Raw genomic sequence first — 7,805 nt, 5'->3', positions numbered from 1 at the left:
ATCAAATGCTTGCACTAGAAAATATTAATAAACTAGGTGTATGCGAATATTCCTATAGGAAACACATTGAATCCTTTTAGATAATTTTCCATATGAGGCAGATAACTATATCCTATTCAGTATTTTTGGATTATAAAGTGATATTACAATTACGAAGAAAATTGAAATAATGTTTGATTAGGGTAAAACTATTAATGGTTTACGATAGAGACGACTGGCGAGATCTAACCGAGGCCCTTTGCGTCAATAGGCTTAGATGATGATGATTGATGGTATACCCTGTTACTTTTGTGCTCAATTTATTCATTTTACTATATTCTATAAAATAATTGTAAATCAAAGGTCTCGTTACATTTGTTGATAATTATCAGCTATGCGATTGTTATTTACTAAAGTTTACTTCGTAACATAAAACACGGAAGCAAATAAGTCATCTAATTTGACGATGAACATGCTAATTGTAGGCTCTCTCTCTCTCTCTCTCTCTCTCTCTCTCTCTCTCTCTCTCTCTCTCTCTCTCTCTCTCTCTCTCTGTAATTTTCATATTCTGTAGCATTTATAAGAGAAAAGAAATGAAAAAGTATTAAGGGATTTACTGGGTTTCCGCATATTTTACGGAAAGAAAAATAATATTCAAGGCCGGTTTTTTTGATCCAGCCAAAATGTTTAGGCCCCTTTTGCGTGCCTAGTTCCCCCAAAATTTAGGATCCTTTTGTAGGGGTGTCTGGTGGGCCTTATGTACTATGCACTATGTCTGGCAAACGTAACTTTGTGATTTATATTTCATTCTGAATTAGGCTACAGTAGTTTTCTTGAGTACCTTTCTTATTTTATCTACATCAATTTTCCAACAGCTAAGGGTGGGGAGTCAACTTCTGGGCGTGTCTGGCAGACAATTATACCAAGAACGTTTGGTCTAGCCTATTTATCTAGGCTTATTTTTTCTAGCGAGTCTATTGCAACAATCAGTGTCTGGCAAGGTTCACTGTATACTTTGTATGATATCTTTTATTTTAAAGCAGGCACATTCAGTATCTTATATGTTATATCTACAAATTTTTCTAGAGCAAAAGGGGAAAGTTAACTTTGGGCGTGTCTGCCAGGCATAATGCAGCCCATAATTTGTATGGCATTGATCATTCTGAACTCTCTGAGAAGTGTAAAAGCGTATAAACATTGTTTGAAGTGTTACCAAGACTGTTTGGCCGATATTGCGTTTTTACCTTGCCTAATGCAACAGATATTGTCTGACATGGACCATTTCTAAATCAGTATGATGTGTAAGCTACCCTGAAATACATTATGTGCTGTACCTATTCGCGTTTCATCAAGCGGATTTTTTTTTTTCGCCCCTTTTTGGGTCCCCTTGGACTCTACGCAGCACGCGGTCACGGCAGACGTGCAGTTGTTTATATGACCCCAAGTCCTTGATATGCCTCCAAAACCTTGATATGCCCCAAGTCCTTGATATAACCACAAGACATTAATATGTCTTTGAGACCTTGATATGCCCTCAAGTCCTTGATAAACCTCAAGTCCTTGATATACCCCAAGTCCTTTATACGCCCCAAGACCTTGATATGACCCAAGTCTTGCATATGCCCCAAGACCTTGATACGCCCCAAGTCCTTGGTATGTCCCAAAGTCCTTGATATGCCCCAAAGTCTTTGATATGTCCTATAATTTTCTCTGTGACCTTGTACTCCACAACTGGTACCACGTAAGTTTGACTTAACTCCATCTGGCTACGGTATATCAGTGCTTTTGATGTGGGTAGGGATTCCAAAGATACAATATGAGGCTTATGAAATGGAAAAAAAAATTGGTTCATTGTTTTCTTGTGTAATGTCTTAAATTTTCACCTTATATATATGTTAGGAAAACTCACAATGATCTTCATAGCTGTTAAAAATTAGTTTAACTCTCCCTAATGGACATAATACAGACTTCAAATATTGTGCTGTGTATGTTCCATACTTGATGAGTTAATTGGTGAGCATATGTCTATAATAACGAATATCATCAATACTCTTTATTTTCATCTTCAAGATTAATATCTTAATATACATTTATTAAAAATGTATGTTCTTAGTATTCAATGGTTGTGTTCCCTTTAAGTACGTTTTACATGAGAAAAAAAGAAAGTCTGTTAGCAACAAACACTAAATAAGGAAACTTCAAATGTCATATAATCGTCTACTGTATCTGAGCAGCCATGTTAAGAAATATATACTGTATATATATATATATATATATATATATATATATATATATATATATATATATATATATATATATATATATATATACCTATATATATATATATATATATATATATATATATATATATATATAAATATATATATACATATATATATATATATGTATATATATATATATATACACCTATATATATATATATACACACACATATATATATATATATATATATATATATATATATATATATATATATATATTTATATATATACTGTGTATATATACGCACGTGGTATGTGTAATTATATCATTCCATCTTTTAGAGTAAAATCATAGAAAAGGAAAACTAAAATATCTATCCATCCACACCAACATTTTTATCATTCTTATTATTATTGTTTGGCAAACTAAAGTTCTGAAAAAAAACGAAAAGGAAATAGGATTTGCTGTTGAATTAGAAGTGAGTTTGTGGAAGATTTATGTGGGAAGAGGCATGGCAAACGAGCCTTTTCAAAAAGCCAGCCAGCTGCTCGTAAAAGAAATGCTACGGTAAACCAACCGAGATTTTGTGCCATAATAACTCCACCTAGACAAAACATATCCTGATCTTCAAGGGCTGATGAAATTATGGCTGGCAATATATTCAAGGATATGAATGTGTTGTTTGTGCGAGAGAGAGCGTTGCGCCTGCAAAACAAAGAACGTAATATGCGGAATACTGAACTGTTTCATAATATAACACAAACACACACACACACACACAAACACTCAAAAGGCATATGCTTAAATGCAAATAAGTGCTACGAAGATCTAATTATGACTTGAAGTTTTTATTATTTATCATAAGTTTTGATCTTTTTAAAACCGAATGTTGAACTGAATAGACACATAATTATATACTCGGCAGGACTTTATATAGGAAGGGGAAAAACGATAGATTTTCTTCAACTGATTCTTATATATTCAGTATATATCTATATCGAAGTTTACTCATAAAACCATAAGTGAAGAATTATTGAAGTTTAAATGTTAAATTTAGCCCAACTTTTCCGATCAATCGAAGTTACTAATATGATTATATATAGTTAGCCAGATGACATGAAAGTGGTTTAATAATAGTGTTCTACTTCTTACACGAAAAAAATATATAGAATTTAGAGGAAATTACTATACGAAGTATGAGTAAGTAATAAAAAAATCCGAAATTTCTAGGATTTGAGCATGATATATGCATTTGATATATAGAAAGTCAAACAGATATATTTGTGTGTATATATATATATATATATATATATACATATATATATATATATATATATATATATATATATATATATATATATATATATGTATATATATGTATATATATTATATATATGTATATATACAGTATATATATATATACATATATATATATATATATATATATATATATATATATATATATATATATGTATATATATATATATATATATATATATATATATATATATATATATATATATATATATATATATAGTGTATTTACGAGAGAGAGAGAGAGAGAGAGAGAGAGAGAGAGAGAGAGAGAGAGAGAGAGAGAGAGAGAGAGAGAGAGAGACTAATTTATATAAAGGTTAGCACCAGTGTAAAAAGTTGGGTAAAATTAGAAAATACGATTAAAACCATTAGGTGAAATATCTTTAACTTATTTGGGGTTATAACCCAGTTCAATTTTATTTTATAGTTAGAATTAAGATTACACCGGCTATCTTTACGGTTCTAGCAAATAAATAGTCAATTGGGAAAAAAATTTCTTTCATTCTTTGCATGAAAAATTAAATGAAATTGAAATAGCAAAATGATATCTTAAATTGATAATGTTTAGCACTGGCGTTAGCAGTACACAAACCAACTCTATGGAATAAAAAGTAAATATATATAACTATCAAGAAACTGAGTTTGAAGGCCGGAATATCTAGAACTGAGTTATTATTGGAAAAATATATAAAATTTTTTTAGTGATTGGCAAGAATACGATTTGGTAGTTCAAATGCATAGTTCAAACATATCACAAAACCATTCTAGATATTTCTATTTTGGTATATTACATTAGGCCGTAATTTGTTTCCCTTTCATTGCTTGTTTTTTTTCTTTATAGCTAAACATGTAATCAATCTATTATTATTATTATTATTATTATTATTATTATTATTATTATTATTACAACTTGCCAAGCTACAGCCCTAGTTGGAAAAGCAGGAGGCTAAAAGCCCAGGAGCTCCAACAGAAAAAATAGCCCAGTAAGGAGAGAGAAACAAGGAAAAATAAAATATTTTAAGAAGAGTAACAACATTATAACAAATATCTCCCATATAAACTATAAAAACTTTAACAAAACAAGAGGAAGAGAAATAAAATAGAAAAGTGTATCCTTCACTTATTCATGATTATATGAAGATTCATATAATTGTAGTATTATTTTTGATAGATATATTAGAGCTTTTAAAATATATTTTCTGTATTCTAGTTTGCTCTTAAATAAAGTATGGAAGAGAGCAAAGCTTTGTTACTGTGGGAGGTTGTTAACAAAAAAAAATGTCCATGAAATATTCCATGTTGACTATTTGCTGTGTCATAAATAGCACCGAGCATTGTTTGAAGGTTCAACATAAAGCTTCCAGATTTCCCTTGTTGGTAAAACTTTTAATAGGGCAATTTTTTATCATTTTTATTGCTATTATTTCCCGGGTATTCAAATTTATATATGAAAAAAATAAAGCTAGTAGATACATTCTTTTATTCCTGGGGTTGTAATCACAACCAGTGCTTTACTTGTTGTCATTTGTCGTCAAAAATAAATAACCTTTATATAGTTATGAAAGTAATTTTAATCATTTGTACAACAGTCTCGCTCTCTCTCTCTCTCTCTCTCTCTCTCTCTCTCTCTCTCTCTCTCTCTCTCTCTCTCTCTCTCTCTCTCGTTATAAAAGTAATTTCAATCATTTGCATAAAACAGTCTCTCTCTCTCTCTCTCTCTCTCTCTCTCTCTCTCTCTCTCTCTCTCTCTCTCTCTCTCTCTCTCTCTCTCTCGTACCTAATGTCAACAGAGAGAACACGGAAAGATCAAAGCCGTACATCTGTTTTCCGAAACTACTTAGTCATGTACACCGAAAATGAAGTCTAAATAGAACAAAGACCTTGGATGGCTTGATATAACAAAAGCCATACATTATTTTGTATAGGTCGACAATGGGTAAGAATTAGTTTAAACTTTTGCTTCGCAATGGAATGATTAATTTTGTGTTCATCCACATCCATTGTACAAATAGACAGAAAGCGATCAGAGGAAATGTAAGATTCTCGCCGTTTGAATCAGAGACGATTATAATTAAGAAAATTCTTTTGGAAATTTCGTAGGTCAATGGTAAAAGGTTAACCACTAGATGAGTATGAAAATACTTAGGGATCAGTGTTCGAAATAATACTCATAAATGACCAGTCATAGAACTACTCTGTGGTAGAAAGAAAAAGTAGCCCTACGTTAGAAGATTGATGGTGAGAATAATCACCACCGAAGAATTCCTGTCGAGAGAGGAAGTATTAATTTAGCTCAGAGAGGAGTCAGGCTAGTACTTAGTTTTATCGATATAGTGATGAGGATTGAAATGTGAAATTATATAATAGTAAATTTGACTCATATTGCCTACCCTTAGTTTTATAACATCTCCTAGGATAACTTAGATGTATTCCAATACCTAGAATATTTATATGTCTAAGAATATAAATTTCATTATCAATCAAACTACATAAGTGGAGATGATGAGTGGGAAAATAAAGATATGAGCAAAGTGTATTTGATAAAAGTAATGAAACTGATTAGATTAAAAATTGTCCGTACAAGTCAGGAGGTGGAGGCTGGAGACTTGTGGAGCGTTTGAATACATATGCTAAGATTTATGAGAGGAAAACATCATAAAAAAAGTATCCCTATTGATAGAGAGAGAGAACTGTGTTCTTGTGATTATCGCAAGAAAACAGAATAAGTTGCTACATCAGGATTATCAAATAATAAACTAAAAAAGCACTCTGAGAGTGCAAACCGCCGCTACGGCAACTTATATTTCAAAACCAGCTTGCTTTTCCCGAAATCAATTTACACCATAGACGTATTTGAAGTCTGTGTGACAACCATGTGCGAACTTGGGATTAAGGTGACGGTTACTTCGGTCAACCTTCTGCTCGACCTTGACCTTTGACCTAGGACTTTCAAAATTAAATCACTTCTATGTCTCAACATAACAAATAATGCCTAAAAATTTCACTACCCTGTGAGTAATATTGTAGCCAGGAAAATAATCACAAACAAACAAACAGACAAACAGGGGCAAAAACATGACTTCCTTCCAACTTCGTTGGCGGATGTAATTATCCTTGATAGAAAAAAAAAAAAAAAAGATTGGTTCTCTTGATGAAATCTACAGTAATGCAAGGGAAATTAGCCTACCAACCTAAACCAAGTTCTCAACAATGTACAGTATGGGGAATTAAATGGACGTATTAATAAGGATGTCATTTGTCACTAAAGATTATCATAGAGAACCAAAAATTAATTCTACGGTCATTATTTCATGCGGGACATTGGTAATCCAAAAGGAGAAACTTGAATTGAATTGAGAAAGCCTTATTGGTAAAATGGAATAAGATGTGAATATGCACTAATTGTAGTTTTATATTACGAAATGGTTTTCTTGTGAAATAAAGGAAGTTATATACTCGTTTATTTTTTTTTTTTTTTTAAATAGAATTAAAATGCATGAAAGCTTGGAGACAAATGACGATATTTTAACATGATATTGAGGAGAATAAGCAACTAAACACAAAGTTATTGAAAATAATAATAATAATAATAATAATAATAATAATAATAATAATAATAATAATAAAACGTTCTTTTATAACTGAACAATAATATTTTCTTACTATACATAAGCAACTATATTACTGTGAATTTCAGCATTAGAAAAAAAAAGAATAGTAATAATTACGGATCATCCAAGCAGTTACAAACGCCAGTGAAATATAGACACATCTCATCAGCGTCTCTCCATCGCCAGCCACCAAAACGCTTCCCTCCTCTGATGAACGTTATTAGCGTGTGTCCTTCCTCTGCCGACTGTATTTAGAAGTGTTTGTCATGCCTCGGACGACCGGAGGACAAATGCTTTGGCAGGACACTCGTGGCCCTCAACATATATAACGTCCAAAGCCATTAATTGCTTGAAAGCACACTCAGCTGCGTTTGCCAGGATGTGTTTGCCTTGCGCTTTGTTTTCGGATGAAGTTCAATAAATTTGGGAAGCATAATTTAAAGTGGCAGATGAAGTTGGTGGGAGATTTGCGTTGGGTCAAAATCAATATGGCATCTCTCTTGCGTCATATCAACGTTGATGATATTAAATTATATGCGGAATTCTTTGTCGACTTATAGAGAAAGGATTAAGCTTATGGGATGGGATGTGCAAATGGCTTTTTTAGAAGTAGCTTTCAATGTATAATAGTACTCAACCTGTATTTTATATATATATATATATATATATATATAT

This window comes from Palaemon carinicauda, chromosome 11 (genome assembly GCF_036898095.1).
Source record: "Palaemon carinicauda isolate YSFRI2023 chromosome 11, ASM3689809v2, whole genome shotgun sequence".
NCBI lineage: Eukaryota > Metazoa > Arthropoda > Malacostraca > Decapoda > Palaemonidae > Palaemon > Palaemon carinicauda.
The sequence above is the reverse complement of the archived record's forward strand: the minus strand, read 5'-3'. Positions refer to the sequence as shown.